The sequence below is a fragment of the Argiope bruennichi genome, chromosome X2 (genome assembly GCF_947563725.1).
Source record: "Argiope bruennichi chromosome X2, qqArgBrue1.1, whole genome shotgun sequence".
Classification (NCBI taxonomy): domain Eukaryota; kingdom Metazoa; phylum Arthropoda; class Arachnida; order Araneae; family Araneidae; genus Argiope; species Argiope bruennichi.
This window is the reverse complement of record NC_079163.1, coordinates 15916163-15935273: the sequence shown is the minus strand read 5'-3', so window position 1 is coordinate 15935273 and position 19111 is coordinate 15916163. Positions and strand designations below refer to the sequence as shown.

General features: G+C 29.4%; 1 protein-coding gene across 1 annotated transcript in view; it reads left to right on the top strand.

Moving 5' to 3' along the window:
* The first annotated feature begins 9567 nt into the window (after positions 1 to 9567).
* The window catches only part of LOC129960599 (2-acylglycerol O-acyltransferase 2-like), a 34388-nt gene continuing 24844 nt past the window's right edge, over positions 9568 to 19111 (top strand). Inside the window, exon 1 of the mRNA XM_056074103.1 lies at positions 9568 to 9652. The gene's annotated coding sequence lies outside the window, so the exon portion shown is untranslated. The remainder of the gene's footprint in view (positions 9653 to 19111) is intronic.

Here is a 19111-nt window from a genome sequence, read left to right as displayed (position 1 = left end):
ACGGGTATTCATTTTCCTCTTCGAATCATGATGTCTCTGTAATCATTCGAAACCGCAGATTAATGTAATTCGCATTATAGCTTGGAAAAGGTTCCAAGTAAACGATGGTTGGAAGTATCGAGTTGTATCTATGATACTCGATTTTTATATTCATGGTTTCTAATACCGTGACTTTCTATAAAAGAAAGTTTTACTACAGGCTCCATCTGTCGATAGGATATAAAACTAAAAGCGCAATTTTTAAAGAAAGTATTAAAAAAATAAAATAAAAATATTTTCTATTTAAACATTTCCTGTACATTCAATAATTTTTTTTCAAAATTTTTTTTAAAAAAAAGAGAATGAAATAACAGTTATTTGAACCAGATACTTAAAAAAGCGACAATAAGAATATTTACACAAAAATTCATGCATTATGCATGCCTGCTAAGCTGGAGACGAATTTTCGACAATGGATAGAGGAAGCATTTCAAAACAAATTTATGCCTCTGTTCTTATATTGTCTAAATGTGCCACTTCTACTCTCGGTTCAATTCAGTAGCGTAATTCGGAAGAGGCACGTATGTCGAATGCAGCAGGACCATTAACAGAGGAAACAAAATTGAGTTTAAAAATGCAAGATTCTTTCTTGTATAAGAAATATAATGAGAACGTTTTACAGATCAAAAGAATTTAGCCTGGAGGTTAAATAAAGGTCAAAGGTCGAAAAACCGATTTCTAGAGATATGTAGGTTTGCAGGCTCAATGAACGCAATAACTCGAAAACGCAACATTAGGGAATGGAATTTGGTTTATAACTGCAACACTGAAACTGCAAACTTTTGGAGGAAGTTTGGCAATAGAAAAGCATTTCTTCTTCCGTGTGAATGTAAGCAACATCAAAATGCAAAGGGTTGCATGCATGATTAAATTTGACTTACGATTTAATCATCAGAATTGTAGATCTATATCTGATTTTAGTTCAAACCCATAAAAGGTTTATTGTCTCTCGAATCTGTTCAGGTCTATATAAACTCTATAACTCAAAAATGCAACAAGTAAGATAAATCAAATTTCATTTGTAGTCTTCTCATCAAAATTGTGAATCTGCATCAAATTTTATTTTTAATTATAAGAAAGGCTAACTGTCCAAAATGCTATAGTTGCTTTCTAGTTGATGACATTATAAGGTAAAAAATATGTAACAAAGTGTCAGTAACCACAACCACAAATTGGCTACTCCGACCAACCGGAAGGCACACGGAAAAATCTGAATAACCGGACCGCCGCAACAGCAACACTGGTGGGAATTGTGGTTGAGTCCTAAGGGCCATCACCGGCACGGTACAATCCTTCCTAAGGAAGTACATCCCATCATCGATGAGAGGAGACAGACCCCTACATTTTTGTGTGCCCACCAGGTGGCGAGAACCATCCACCATGCCGGAAGTTTCTCAGCCTCAATTACGAGCCCCCCCCCCTTGGGACCAAGGTGTCAATATACATGAGATACGAGAGTAGAACACTTTCTGACCTTTTTTCCCCTCTCTAAATCCTTAAAATCTTATATAAGGCTCTGATGCCCACCAAATTGTCTCAAATTAAGAGATGTCCCGCCAATTCTGGCAACAGAGAGAGATCAATGATCGATTCTGTTAGATTTACAGATGAAAAATCACTCCATTAATAGATGTATATAAAGTTATTGAAATTACAAACATAGAAAAGAATCTGTTGCTGTTGTGCAAAATTTTATACCACGATTATCAAATCAAGAAAACAGTATTAATCTTGTATTATAGTCAAGTGAATTGATCAACTAAAATCAACTAGTTTAACCAGAATAATGGATTAGACTCTGAAGAGATGTTTATTGCCTGTCAGATTGAAAATCTGGCGAGAAGGGCTTGCCTTGGTAAAGGAATTCAATTTCTTAAGTATAAAAAAAAAAAATTGGTGACCAAAATTGTTATCACATTTCCTAAAGGTGGTGCTGAGGTCAAATAAATAGTGTATCATTTTGTTCTTAATTATGCATAAATATTCGGAACATCATTTGCAGAAATGTATATTATTTTCGACAAATTGCCTCTTACTGTTATTTCCCGTTCATTCCAATTTATGTAGCATCTGTAGTAATCGTATACGTTAAAATAATTCTTAGTATTTGATTTTTCAAAATGCTTACAAAATATTTAAATTTTTCCATATTGCTCAGAAAAATATTTTTTAAACTTTCAGTTATTTGACAAAACAATTTCTTCTAATAGCATGAATTTAGCTTATAATGGAAAATATGACTATCCTAAAAATGACAGAACCTCTCAAACCCCTCTAAAAAATTGCTGTGAAATGTATCAGAAAACTAACTAGATGACACTGACAATTTTTCCCTAACTCGTACAGCCGTTGATGCAGAAGCTTTTGGTTCGTACTGCCATCTAGGGGAAATATTAGAAACTAACAAGCCCTTAATTTTCTAATAGATGAAATCACATTGCTTGCTTTCTACTTAGCTCTGTCCCTAATCGAGTTTAGATCTCATTTGAATAAAAATGTTTTAAAAATTGTTAAAAAAAATATTTTTAAAAAATCTAATTCTAAAGAAATAAAAACAAACATCACTCTATCGCTTTCAGATAATATACAAAAGTTATAAAAAATACAATATTATTCCTTATTTCTACATTCTCGTCTTTAAATTTTATAGTCGTGTATAATCCTTTTTGTTAATTTTCTCTAATTAAATTTAGGAATAGTTAATTTAAATGGTTTTTATTGATTTATGCATTCTCTCAGTTTATACCACTATTCCTCTGGTTCCTCGAAATGTACAAAATAAAAATAATATAATGAAAAACTGCTTAATACAGACGAGACGCAAATTAAAATTCTAAAACAGTACACTTGGAAAAAAGAAAATCATATTTTAAGTAACTTATCGAGAGCTAATATAATTTAAACTTATTATAATCAGGACTTCAAAAAATCCTAATATAACAGATTTCAAACTGTTTTAAAAACATTCGATAGATAATATCATTAAAGCAAATTAAATTGAAATAATGGAAATAGTGAACTCTAGTTATTTAAAAGGTGGTTAAGGTATTCGAATAGCCATATCCATTAATAAAAGTCATAAATTTCATTGTTAAGCTTTAGGAAAAGTTTCTGCAGTACCGAAAATATCGGATTCGTTCAAGCATTTGCTTTCTTCGTAAAATACATTCAAAAAATAAGTAAAAACAATTATAGACAATGACATGCAGGGTTCTTAACTAGATTTTTTTTCTGTTGTTGTTGAATTGCTTGCTTTTATTTTGTCTTTTCTCTCTTAACAGATAATACCGAACTGAAACATCAAAAATATACATATTCAATATATTATTGCTTCTTCAATAGTATTTGCGAAATATCCATTAAACAACTTCCCAATAAAACTAAAAATTTCATCACTGATTAATAAAATAATTAGAATATATATATAAAAAAACTTATAACAATGAAAAAAGAAACAGTTTTCAGGAAAATTCAATAAATCATAATTCTTTTTTTTTTTTTCTGAATGCAATATAAATTACAGAATCTCATTTTGGCTCTTTTCTTAACATCATTTGGTTGTTCTTAAACCATAAAATCATTTCTTCCAAAGCAACAAATGTTACAGAAACTAGTACAATTTCAGAGACCAAAAATATTTAATCAATTTTAAAGAAATTTCCTTTGTGTTTTCAAATCGCCGTTTTCTTTACAAGATAAATTTGTAAAACTTTGATGCAACTAATTCCTTCTTGCTAATTTCTTAATCCAAAAATATGAATTCTATCTACTTTTAGAAAATATGCCTTTTTTTTTCTTTTGAGGTTGGCAGAACGGAAATGTATCGGACTGTGATATACAATATGACAAGTTACATAATTGACCCGGGCATTCACACAGAGCATATGATAAGGAATCGATAAACTAACAAACAAATAACAGCAGCAGATAAGGTCATCTTATATGACATTATATTTTTTTCTCCCTCTGAAAATGCTTGAAAGACTGCGGTATTTTGCGGTACCTCTTATCAGTCATTTTAAGGTAAGACAAACATTTTAATTGTAAAATTTCATTTTGAAATGCTACAGATCATAATTATATTAGCTTAAAGAGCATAAGAAGAAATTGATTATAATTTGAAAGCATCTGGCAACTCTTATATTATCTGCATACAGGGTGATTCTAAAATTTTGACCCAAATTTTAAGAGAAAGGCAGGCTGAAAGTTGAATAATGATATGATAGACTCAACTTTGTCGAAAAGACTACTAATGTTCATTTTTAAAAAGAAAAACAAAGATGTTTAAAATTCTCTTATTTAAGCCAAGGAACAAATGCTGATGAATTATTATCCTCCAAAAATAGGACATTATTGGAACCAAATTGAAAGGCCAAAACCAAATGAATTGATGATGCCTGCTTTTTGCGCCAATAAGTTCTTTTCAATCATGCTTATCTCCTTCCCTTATTAGAGGTAAAATTCCTCTTAAAAATAATTTTTAAAAAAACCTGGTTAGATTTTAAATAATACTAATAGCTTTAGCAAGGATGAATTTTCTACTCCAGCTGAAAGGCTTACGTCCAATTTAATAACTAATACTGAAACAACTGAAATCATCTAATATAATGAAAATTTATCTGATGAATACTAATGATGAGGGAGACACTTTTCTATCTTCCAAGCAAAAACATTCATCTTAAAAGCTAAAGAAAACGGATAGTAACAGTCTTGATTTAAAACTCATAAATGAAAAATTCGATGAAATAAAAGCCAAAATTGAAAGATTTCACATTAAGCCTTTATTTACCGATGGTACTTAAAAATACCATTTAAATCTGTCTGATATCTCTGCAGCGTGCCTATTTTTTCTCATGGTATTCATAAAATCAAGAAGAATGCAGCTTAAATAGCAAACATTAGATATAAGCTAAGGTGAGAAATAAAAAAAATATTTAATTATTATTCTTAAATTAATTGTTAGTTTAATTAATAAATTTTTTCCCTCTTTTCTAGTCACATTCTACTCCAAGATTTAACTAACTGTGAAAAAATAAAGAGGAAAAATTGATGGTAAGCTAATTCGGTAAATAAAAGGTTAAGTTATTGACAGATTCTTATGAATCTCTCCAAAGTCTCATGCAGTTTTTTATCAAATAATTAATTAATTAAATCATTGAGCATTTCGTCATTATTCCTAAAACTTTTGTTGGTAAGCTTTCTGAGGCCATGGTGACTTGATGCTTAGGTCTCGGCTTCGGGGACGGAGGGATTCAGGTTCGACACCCAATTCCGCCGAAGAACCGTCGTGCCAACGGGTCTGGTGCATCTTAAATCTGTCCGGGTCAAACGTCCTTCTGCCGATGTGGTATGGGAGTTTGGAGAGGGGGTGCCAGCTGAGGGGTCATCTTCTTCAAAATTGCTAGCTCCGTCCCAAATTAGCCCTAGTATTGCTTTAAAACGGGACGTTAATATACCTAAACTAAAAGCTAGGATTTTCTTTGAGACAGTTTTCGAAGAAAATTTAATTTGTAAAAAAATTCTTGTTGGGAAAGTCATCCAACTCATATAATTTAGGATTAAGTGCTCTCTTTTTCTATTCCAGATAGCGTTACGAAGAAACAAGCAAAGTAAAAAAAAAAGAAAAAAAAACCCCACTCAATAATTGTTATTTCTAATGCTCAAAACTTAAAGATTCCAATGTCGAATTGAAAGAATTATTTTCTCAGTTTCGACTTATGAGGCAATAGTTCGGGATATATATCTTCTTTATAACAAATCGGTGTTTAAAATGTGCAGGTGAACACAGTTAAACAGAATACTCAGCCATCTCAGAAATTGCTGAACCAATATTTCTTATAAAAAAATAAAACCAGTCACCTTGCTTTTCTTCGAAAGACGTTTGAGAAATTTCCTTCAGTTAATCCGTGTATTTGCCATAACTTGGAAATTTATAATCCGTTACTTAAAGAAATTAATTCAGCAGCTGCTGATTTTATGAGACAAAGGACTTAATGATGACAAATGATTTTATGAAAGCTCAAATGACTTAATATTCATAATGTTAGAATTTAATAATATTGTATCACTTATTAGAATCCTCTGTCATTATTGACACAATGACTATATTTTTTATTGTACTTTGGCACCAAAAAAAAATCTAACTAAATTAAATAATGATCGTCAAAAAATGGACAACTGACATGTTAAACTAATTTAGTTTGCCCATAAAGCACTGGGAGCAAAGTACCAGACTTACAACAGTCCGATCTGAATTTCGACTTTCACTGTGCATCCTTTGCCCGTCCCACTTCAACGAAGCACACACAAGTTAAGCAACAAGGACTACATTAGTGGCGCCATCCACGATGGACTAGAATTTTGGATTCTGATCTACATATTTGGTCCGTAGTTGTTTGTATCTAAATGACAAACGAACGGAGTTCATGACTTTTCATGAAACGTGCGACGCCTCTCCTGTTACACAAGCGGAGAGAAATTTCTCATCTCTTTATACGTATTAGGTGCTCGCATGTATTTTAATCAGTGACATCTATTGGTAAACATGCGAAGTATCTATATAAACAACAATGTCTATATAAACGTTTTGGGTTTTGCCAACTTACTATTACTTTATTGTTATCATTTTGAAAGTTTTCCATTTAGTATTATTGAGTTATTCAGAGTAGAAAGACCTCAATCATGGAACGCTCTAAATTGCATTTCTGACATATGTTGCTTTTGTTTGTTTGTTTGATTTGAAGAAATCTGCTTCCGAAGCCCATCAGACACTTTTAGAAACTTATGGTAATGCTGCTCCGTTATATCCCAATTGTCGACTTTGGTTTCAACGATTTAAGAGAGATTTCGATGTCACTGACAAAGAATGGCCTGGAGGACCAAAAAAATTCAAAGAATCAATTGCAAGACTTAGCGGACAAAAAACGGAAAAAGTTGTAGAACATTATGGAAAATATTTTTATTGATATATATTGTACCCATTTTTCTCAATAAATGCCTTTTTAAAGTGGAAAAAATGATCAAATTACATGCAAGCACCTAATAAAATTAAAACTCTATTTCCTTTACTTTAAACTCTTTTTTTAACTTTATTATGAATTTAAATCTTGTTTTTCTATTTCTTTTATTCAAAAAGAAAATTCCTGATAATAATTTCTACTTATTTCCTGAAAAAAAGCAGGTATGTTTTGTTAATTGGGTTGGTTAACTGAGATTGCGTGGTTAATTATATAACTGAGAGTCAAATTCAGTTTTTCGTTGTGAAAGACAATCCTGCTACCATAAATGAAACATCGCCCAGTTCGAATACATGCAGGAAACTGAATATCTGGACTATCATATACAGCCCTACAAGTTCTGACGTAAGAATCATTCAAAATAGACGCCATTACAAGCGTCATCATTGGACGCTGACTTCAGTACAAACGTCTCATCAGTCCAATCACAAGGAAGTTCGACTTATCCTCAGTGACAGAGCTTTTAGAAAGCCATTATTATCCCACAAAAAGAATAAGGAATTTTCTTATTTAGACAGCAGCTTCTCATAATCTTGATCGAAAAGCCGTCTTGTGAAAAAGAAAAACCGGGTAAGTAATGTTTGTGTGTAAAGTTTCTGCATGTAGGTATATTTCTCATCCTTCTGATTGATTCAGTCGCAAATTTAATTCAGGGCTAAGATTTTGATACGAGAACCACATACAAAATTTCTTCTATCCAGCCCTCTGAATTTTTGAGTTATCATGTAGGGTTTATACAAAAACAGACTTTTTTGGAAAGCAGGTTATCAAGTTCAATATTTCTAAAAAACCGGTTTTAGCCGGTTTTCGAATTTTTGTCAAAAAAAAAAAAATAGAATAGAGGAAAATATTTTATTTAATTTATATAAAATAACAAAAAACGAAATCAATGTAAAAGTCAGAATATATTTTTAAAAATTAAGAATTACATATACATATTACTTACACAAATTAATGAAAATTGAAACAAAAATTTCAAATAATATTCATATTATTTTCATTAATTTTAATTTCTCCTAAGAAAATAGGATTTTAAAAAACATAAAATATCCACTGAACGGTGGCTAAGTCTTGTTCTTATTTTGGACATAACATTGCCTGAAATTGAAAATACTCGTTCACTAGCTATTAAGCTTGGTTTTATAGTTTTCAGGGAATCAAACAACAAATCTAATTTTTTTGTTCTTTTATTCGTCTATTCGTTTTTTGTTCTTTTATTCGTTTTATTTTTTTTATTCAAGCTAAGTTTTTTGACTCAAATAATGAAAATTCAGCTTTCAGTGTCTTTGGATTTTTAAGTTTTTCTTCAGGATCTTCAAGAAATTTTTGAATTGATTTATTTTTCCATGGCTTCTTTTAAAACAGCATTACTCTGATGAGTAGTTTCTTCGATTTGCTCTTCATCATACTGGTTTCTACACAAGAATTCGGAAATATTCTAGACAGTATCTTTCCAGATAACTCAATAATTTCGGTTTTTAAAGCTAAAAAATGTACACTAGATTTCTTCACTGAACTGGAAATGTGCAAATACAGCAGAAGAGTTGCTAATTCTACTTCTTTCTTGAATTCGTTTTCCTAAAGCATATAATAATTTCAAACTTATTTCAGTGTTTAAATTTTTTTTAGTTCATTTGACAGAAATTCAGATATACTTTTTCTTGTTAATAAATTAGTGTCTCGTCGCCTGAGCCTTCAGTTGTTAGACAAATCGGTCCCAACCGATAAAATTCAGAATATTTGTTTGTTTAATATTATTATTATTATTGTTATGAAGAGGGAGAGAAATATCCTGATGTTCAGAAAAAACCCGTTTTCTTAATTTAAAAACCTATTTTCAAATGTGACAAATTTACTTTAAAAAACCGGTTTTTTAAAACCGGGTTTGAAAAACCGTCAAACCCTATTATCATGGTCATGTATACGCACATTGTTCTAAGAATGTGTTTTTTCCTTCGTTTTAATGATCTAATAAATCGGTATTTATTAAAATCCATAAATCGAATTTTTAGCCAGATGCATTACTTTATCTCTCTCTCTCTCTCTCTCTCTCCCTCTCTCTCTCTCTCTCTCTCTCTCTCTCTATATATATATATATATATATATATATATATATATATATATGAAAGAATAGGGATAGAAAAATTGAAAATTGTACATTACATGAAACTTTCCAATGTTTTTGTTATTGGTCAAAATATTTTTGTATTATTTTGTTACTGATCAAATATATTTTTGTTATTGCTTATTATTGCTTTGTTATTGGTTATTAGTTATAAGTTAAATGTACGAAAAAGGAAAAAAAATTATCTAAAAACGCTTTGCTTGCTTCGTGCCTTTTGGGAATTTAACTAACCGTCACTTCTTTAGCAAAGATTGTGAGAAATTTGCGTTGGTCATTATCTAATATTTAGTATTTGAAATAAATAGTTCCTTTCTCAGAATAAGGAATTTCCGATAAGCAAGACCTTTGTCCACTTTTTATCTGCTTTTATCCATTTAAGTTATTTATATAGTTCTTATGCTAGTTCTTTTGCTCTGCGTGGCTTGAAAATTTCTTTGTTAAAATTCTTCTATATTTTAAATAGTCTAAGTTGGTAAGTAATTTTTTTCTTTTATGATTCACATTCATACAAATTTATACGCCGATTTATTACTTTGTATTATTTTATATAACTATTGAATGCATTTAAACGATGATCAAACGAAGAAAAAATTGTCGTGGTGTTCGATAAATACTCAATATCGAAAAATCTTCAACTAAAATATTCAGAATCAGTCTTGACTCCATGTAGTCAAACAAAGCAACAAGCAAGTTAAAACAGCCGATAAACAAAAATATTCTGTAATTACAATTATATTTTTTAATTCAAATGATTGCATCGATTTTTTAAGTCGTACATTTTCTACATGTATCGCATATTTTTAGACAGCTAGATGAAGAATTATTTTAAACTCTCAAAAAATTTTCTATAATATCCTAAATTGTTTTCTTATTTTAATTGTTTAATTTAATTTTCCTTGATTTGATTTGCTTATTATTTGACTTTACTTTGGTTTTTATTAAATATTTGAGATATCGAACCTATATCCCTTCTCGAAAAAATTTCATCCATGGTTCTTACCAACTGCAAAACGATCTGCGCCTGTATAAATAATATTTAGCCGATTAAAAAAAATGAGAGTTTTCGTCGCAAAGTAATCCATTATGTTAACATCTCTGTCTTTTTTGTTTAAAAAGCTTTGAATCTTAAGAGAAACAAAAATGTATTTGTGGCAGATTTCATGACGATTGAGCATTAGATAAAGAAGTTTTCAGATAGTACACATCTGTTTTTGGATGGCCTGAAGTTATAATATTTGTTGTAAATCAAATTATATAATATTCATAGGATGCTGTTCACCTAATTTATTAAATATCTGTGTAGATGGAGTCAAACCTTTTTTATGATTCCGCTTTTAAATGAAACTAGCATTTCTAAATAGTTTCTCTATTTAAAGACTAATAGTCGGAAAAGTATTCCAGTTTTTCACTTAAGAACCTGATGCATATTTTTCTTTCCTCATCTATCTCATGTAGTAAATGAGTGCTTATGACATTACCGTTCTTGGGCAAGAATGCTATAGCACTCATTTTTATTGCGATACAAAACAGCATGAATGTTATTCAATCAATTTTTTTTTATTAATTTCAACGTAAAAATAAATAGCCCGTCTATTTTTTTCAACTCATCAAAACGTTTGCTGTTAGTGAACGTGGTAATGTTTATTCAGATGAATGATTGTTCCATGAAGAAATCGATTTTGGCATTGCTGTAACTGATAAAAATTTTATACATTATAACAACAATTTTTTCCTTACTTTTTAATTTGACCATCTTGTTTTCTGTATGTTCTCTTTAACCCTCAGCTCATATCAATATTTTTAAAGTAAAATTGTTAAAAAGTGTTTATATATGTCTAGAAGATATGAATAAAATATATCAAAAATATATCAAAAAAATATATCATTTGTATTTTGAGTAGGAAAAGAATATATTTAAAATGGACTCGGGGAAAAAAATACAAATAGTCACAGAAGAATAAAATTTGCCACCGATTCTTTAAAATGCTGGTTTTCACGGGCAATGAAGTTTCCGGAGATTTTCTGCCCTAAAAAAGTTAAATAAATATTCACACTGAGCACACCCGCTGAATTTGGCTAATGAAGTTTTTGCGTGAGTGACGAAGTTTTAAAAGAAAATATCTAAAATTTCTAATTTTCCGAGATGATTTAAATAATGTAGTTTTTTTTAAATAAATAATCAAGAATGCTTCTTCATTTCCTCATTTATACCATTAAAGAGAATAAAATCACTTCCTCATCATAACAAATACTTTAATCTTAAAAATTTCCTAATTTTATGCAAGCATTTAAAGAAAAATTATTTTTGGCAGTGAAATTACCCCATAAATACGAGGTAATACACAAAATTATCCCGCACTTACGTTTCCTCTTTGACATTTTCTCGTCGTTCATAACATTTTTCGTTACTACTTACAAATTTCATAGAACATTTATACCTATATAAATATTTATTTTTTCCTCCCTCTGGTGTGCACAATTACTCCTCTGGTCTCATGAAAATATAGAGAAGTAACACTGTAGTTTTAAAGTAAATAATAATTCTAATTAAGTTTAAAGTGAATAATAATTCTAATTAAGTTTAAAGTTAATAATAATTCTAACTTTTTTTCCCGACATTCTTTGAAAACATAAGGAACTAGATTGCATAGTGTATTTGTTGATTGAAGATTATGAAAATTATTTTCTTTCATTTAAATATGTCTTTAAATTGTATCAGATGAACAAATTTCACATTTATCAACGTTTCACCTAAATGTAAGACATTCTTTGCCAAGATATTTAATAAAATTATTAAAGATACATTTCATTAAATAGAATCTTTTTTACTTGTTCGATTGATATCTATTATCATTTCCAAAATTGACAGATTATATCAAAAAATGCTACTGTTTGATATACTTGACACGTTCTCTCTTATCTAAAGGTTGCTGAATTATTTTAGCTGCTTGAAGATAAAAGCATAAGTGCTGATAACGCATAAATAAAGCTGGTCCTTGAATTGCTACCTATAAATTTTATCTTAAAAGGATAATAACAAACATTCCTTCGAAGAGAATTGAAGACTATAAGTGGCAAACATTGGAAATAAAGGCGAAAATATTGGGGAATCACAAAAACAACTCACTCGTTATGGAAACGTTCACAGTGCCTTCTGAACTAATCAGAGGACTACTGGCATTTTTCACATTTACCATATTGTAAGTCAATTGTCACGTGAAAAACAATGTTTAGTGTCTCCTTTCCCTTCTTTCATTTCTTGTACTCCGTTGTAATCACATAATGTTAGTGACAAAACCATCACAATTCTGTCAACCTTGTTTCATAAAGCCTGCATATTTATAAAACTTTGGAGGCGTTTTATAAACACAGAATGAAATAACCTACGTAAATTTTTGAGAAATCTTGCTTAGAAAAAACATAAAACCAAACACAGTTCTACATCCGGGCTCATAGATTGAGATTTCTGATCAGTTAAATAGGTATGAAATGGAAGAAGAAAATACAAAAAAGTTATTGAATTTAAATACAAATATATCTAAGAGTAGAATACAAGCATACAATATCAAAAATACTAATGTGAAGAGAAATATCTAGATATAATGCAAAAACAAAGTATCAAAAGAATCTGTTCGAAAACACACAAAAAATACAACAACTTAAAAAGAATATATGCGCAAAATACAAAAAAAATAATAATTTAAAAATAGCTTATAAAGGATATATGCTCAGGAAACAAAAGAATGTCAAAGGCAAACAAAATGAGAATTCATGACATATTAAATAAAAAAAAAATAAATAAAAAAACCCATGAGAAATTGCTTTTCAGTTAAAAATAAATCTTGTACTTAAATGCATTTAACTTGAAGTCTATAATAAAAAAAAAAGATAGATGCAGATAGTATCTAAAACGTATAGTATCTATTTCTTATCCTTTAAAGTTTTGATTGCACTGCATAAGCTTTGTGAATATAACTCGCACCCTATTTGTATAAATAAAATGAATCTGTTCATAATAATAAACCGATAATCAAAAAAAAATTAAGAATGCTTCAGATATTCGCATTAACATAATGAATAAAGAGGCTGTATAATTCAACACACAAACTTGAGTGCTTGTTTTTTCTACTTAATGATGGAATGAAAATGATCTTAAATGAAAATGATTGAACAAAAATGTTTGGAAATTCTCCATTTCATACAATAAATCGGAAATGTTTTTATTGCTTCTGTATTGAACATCCAGCAAGCATTTCATTCGAACTGATGATCATTTAATTTATCCTGATATAAAAATTCAGTTTGATTTTTTTTTAGTTTCGATTTGATTATTCAAATATTTAGAAAAAAAGCAAAAATTTATTCATGAGTAACAACATCGAAAGAAACGATGGCCCATAAGCAACAGATATTAAGGAAAGTATTTTTATTAGAATTTGAAGCAGAAGTTGATTTTGATTTAATAAATAATGAAAATTTACAAAGAAATTTAATCTAAATATTTTTATTTTAATTAATTTAATTGCGTTGAATTGTATATGGAAGTGTGCAGTATAAAACCAGATAGAATGAGTAATATAAGTAAAAATACTTTAAATTTCACTTATTCTTCCTGAAAGAGGAAAATAGACTTCTCTATGATATCTGATCATCTATTTTTATGGCATTACTAGTTTATAACTAGTAATGCCATAAAACTAGAATGTACTCGTATGTAAATTAAAAAAAATCATATTAAAAATATGTATCATTTAATAAATATGTATCATTTAAAATTATATTAAACAGAATTATCTGTAAACTATTTATAAACTTCCACATAGATCTGAAATTGTCTTCTCAGGTATCGTATCAAAACTGCATTTATGCAAACTGAAGAAATCACTCTAGTAGTAGCTCACGTATCTGATGTCACGTATCAATTGACATATGTTCAAAATGGATAAGAAATCTCACACAAGTAAGTATAAAAGAAACCTGGACCGTAACAGCAAAACTGAAGTCAATTTCTGAAATTGGAGCTTCATTAAAATGGTTGAAACTTGAAATTAATCAATTCTTGGTTCATGATAAAAACTTGCAAAAGAAATCTTTTTCACAGAGGTAGCGATTGTCCAATTCCGCAGTAGCCCAGGCATCAGAAACTTGGCTTAAATTGCGAGTCATTTTCTTTCTAGAATTATAAATACTGACGGAAGACAAATATTAAAAAAAATTCATAGAAGAATTGGAATACGTGAAAAACCCTTAGATGTCTTGGATATCATATTTGAGACCATGTCATAAAGAAGCACAATTGCAGTGGACACCAAACAGCACATGTGAATTGGTGATAATAAGTTGAATGTCACGTTCAGCGCTGAAAAAAAAATGAATTTGAGCATTCTTTATGGATATGTATGCTTTGGATATGACCTTAGATAAGAATAAAAAAGTGTGGTCAATAAGCAAAATGGTAATGCATTACTAATTGTATGGAAGTGATTTGTCTCAATGGTCAGCCATTCTAGCCTTTATGTTTGATCAGAGAATTCTGAAAATTACAAAGAAATACTTATCGATCATTAGTTTTATTTTAGTGATATTTTAGGTGAAAAAATATTGAACTTTCTAACACGGTAAAACTTTAATACATTTTTGAAATCAACATTAAAAGGGCTTAGGTTTATCATGGTGCCAGTTTCTCTTAGCCAGCGCGAAATCTTGATTCTAACACTATGAAAAACGAGTGGGGCTGGCATCCTGATACATTCAATTTATTAAAATGGTACAGCAGTATTCTTCAGTTTAAGAATTGAAATCGACCACTGAGGATGCATGGTTTGAATTAAAGCCAAAAATAATACAGATCTTAATGTTATCTATAGAAATAATGTGCATTTTAAAAAATTCAATATAATGGGACAGTAATCAATTTATTGCTTATTACTTTTACATGGTAGTAAAAAAAATTCAATATAATGGGACAGTAATCAATTTATTGCTTATTACTTTTACATGGCAGTAAAAAAAATAAATGTCTCATGTGCTTGAGCTTTTGATAAATCTGTTTTTTTATGCTTTTGTAAAATTGGATGGTTAAAAATAACTGCAATAATTGCATAATAAGCATAATTATATCAAATATAATTTCAAAGCTATAGTTTTTATATGGAGATATGAACAATGATTGAAAATACGGTGAATATTTAAAATTTTATTTTAAAATTATTTTTGGAACTAAGTTTTTGACACGCATTTTATGCTTTTGAATATGTTTTATTATTGACTGAGTATTACCAAAATCTCTTACAGTATATAATATAACTAATTTTTCATATCTGAAACAATTTCAACCGAAAATTAGGTTTTCTTATTAATTCTACTCGAGTTTTACTCCGGATTTTACGACAGCGCTGTATTTTCTGCCTTGTTCAGTTTTCTTGATTATCAATAAATCTACAAATATTTCAGCACTTGAAAATTCGTTATTCATGGTAAATTAATCTTTAGCTTACAGGTCAACAACGAAGAAAGTAGCAAATTTAATCCAACTCCAAGCTTTTAGTTCTTCATTAATCCAGCAAAATTATACTCTATTATCTTTGAAGGCATTTTTCAAGTATTTTCAAAAATTCCTAACGACCCGTCATCAGTATTATTAATCTTAAGAACCGTGTGCTTGCTGAGTCGCTTTCAGGGTTCCATTTCTTCACAAAGGCTTTTGTTAAATGATCCATAAAGACACTAATTGTGCCGTACTTCAACAAAATAATCTACAATTCCTTCTTAATTTCATCGATAGTTTGCTTGTTAAATAATTCTATATCTATACATTTAGAAATATACCTCAAATACCTAGATGAATAATATTTCTAATATTCAGAATTTAAATATCTGTCTCTAAGGAATTTGTTATACTTAGGGGGGGGGACTCAAAAAATAAAGTTATAAGTCATATGAGAGATCATATTTATTCACGAAAGGAAAGAGATAGACAAAGCTTTGAAACGCATTGGTACATATTACTTTTCTATATTATCACCACGGTTGTTGAACATTTGTGCCGTTGGTAAATCAATATATCTAAATTTTGATATAAGAAATCCCAGTCATTACAATTTGGGGACATTGTACCCTCCTTTTTCTCACAGAATTCTTCAATAAGCAATTGTTGACTCCACAAAAAAGCAAAATATTGAATTTTCTAAATTTTTGTTTAAGGCAGTAGAGAAAGAAGTGCAGAAATTTTGATAGTTCATTTAAAAGATTAAAAAAAAAGAGCTATTGTACCTACGTGTTTTGATATTGAATGAAATACTAGTCTCAGTTGTTAGATTTATAATTAACATATTTGTCACGTAATAGATTGAGACAAGCATTCAAAAATATTTTAAATGACACAATGTATTGGTTTCATATAATATTTGAATAACTCTCTTTCAATGTTATATATCAAAGTAAAAGAAAATCAAGTATCTCTAAATTAAATCTCTAAAAGTTCTTATGCATCTACCCAATGCTTTTATGGCAATCAAAAAATTATTATTATATTGGAAATCTGAAAAGAAACACATTTCGGGATTCCTTTTTATTCAAGATTGATAAAACTGCATTATTCAAGATATACATCAAAACATATCATTTTTTTCACAAGTTACAGGTTCGAGTTACATTTTTAAAAATTTGCTTCAACTTCTTTCCCTGGCATTTTCCATCTTTTGAATGGAGAGAATAGGACTCAAAATCCATGGCGTTCAGAAGATTTTGTTCTCGAAGACTCCTTATAAGCTATACTCTTCTAGAAACTCAAGAAAGGAGAGATATATCATCACGATACTCCATCTCAGGATTCTGCACCTCCTTAAAACCTTCAATAGAGTCGGGAACTTTCTCAGTACCAGTGACATGTCAATGAATATCTTCAATATCAACTACAGGTTTGTAGGGATGACGAATATTTTACGAGCGGTTATTACGTAACCAATATCAAAAAGTCACAAATACAGGTGATCAATACTTTTCAAAGAGGGGTGTGATTCAAATCCTTGATACGATCTTACTGGTGATATTTCGATTACAGGTTTTGGATCACGATAGAAACTAACAATCGATACGATATCACTGAAATTTACCGGAGCGGTGACTTCACTGGAAAGTAACAATCGATACGATCTGTCCAATGGAAGCTCTCGAACATAACAGAAAAGGAGAAATCTGTGAACGGATTGAAGAGTGAACGGACCGGTTATTGGAATCATCGTATCACTGAATTGCATATCACTGAAATTTATCGGAGCGATGACTTCACTGGAAAGTGTGAAGTCGCCGCTCCACTTCATGAGAGTAACGGGTCTTACTGGTATTCGTATGTGTTGATGAACTGTTCCATACAAATCGTTCTTAATTGCTTGTGATTTGACTTTGCATATATTCCATTTACTGCTGGCGCCATCTATTGGTAGAATATAGAACTAAAGTAAACAATTTAAAGAAATGACATTTATATTTATTTCAAATTTTTCAGAAAATGATTTACTCCAATACAGAAATTAAATAAATAGTTTTGAAAAAATCAAATTTAAGAAGTAAGCTGAAATAGATAAATTAATTCAATCACACGTTACTTAAATTAGTAAATTAAGTATTAATTACAATTAATAAATTTTATATTTAATATTAAATAATAATTTTAAATTAATAATATGATTGAAATAACAGATATTTGGAACAAATATTTAAAAATAACAATAGCAAAATTATTTGTTATTCAAAAAATAGTGGATTATGCATCTCTACAGGTTTGGTAACATTTGGAATCTGCAAAATAGAATCCATAGAAATGATTGAATGAATTTCTGAGTTATAGAAACTTTTGAATTGATCACATAAAAGCACTACAGTATCAATTGGTCTCCTTATCAATTTCAGTGTTTGTACTTCACTATCTTTATCAAATAATAGTTCTAACATTTTGGCATCAGACCATCCAAAGAATACTATATCACCTTAATGAACAAGAGCTCTTTGTTTGGATTCCATTCCTTTTTTTGTATTAACTGGTGACGACATTCTTGTTGAAAGCATTTTTTCAATTACATTAAGTTTTATTCGATATGTTATTTTTCGACAGAAACACTTGGCATCAGTTAGGTCAATGCCAGAATCTCCTGATATGGCTGTATCAGGAACAAATTAGGCTGGGATAAGAGAACTAAAGGGCCGGTTGAAAAATAGAATTCGAAATGAGATTTAGTATAATGGTAGGATACCTTGAGAAAGTTCACTCATTAAAATATCCAGCCAATTCCGAGAAAATGGCCTTCAAACTTTTGTCATAACTTATGTATAAATAATTTAGTTCCCATTTTCAGTTGCCCACCGGCCTGGTCGTCAGGGTAATCATTTTGTAAGCGGGTGGTCGGGGTTTAATTTTGAATTGGTTTTTTTTTTCCTCTTTAATTTTTTCAAACTTATTCAAATTAAACTAATTATTTACAAATAAGTTTATTTCACTCATTTTTTATGAAAAATAAACATTCATTCATCAAATAGTTGAATTATAATGTTTTATTTGTAAACATAAAAATAATTATAATTTAAACGATGATAATTATTAATTAAAATTCCTCATATCATAAAAATTGTCCATTATTTATAAAAATTTATTTCACATTTATTGATTTTCAATTATATATAACAACCCGAGTGGTAATTATAATGAAATACATCTTGAATTCTTGTTCAATTGATGATTTTTCACAAGAGCAACGTTTTTTAATGGATTTATTAAAAATCACAATTCCTTTGCATTAAAAAATATTTATTTTTCATTAGAAAATCGGGCAGCATATCAAACATACCGTATCATTTTATTAAAAATTTGGAACCTTTCGCCTACGCATTCAATAACTTAAAATTTATTTCTACAATTTTTTTCAATTATTAATAA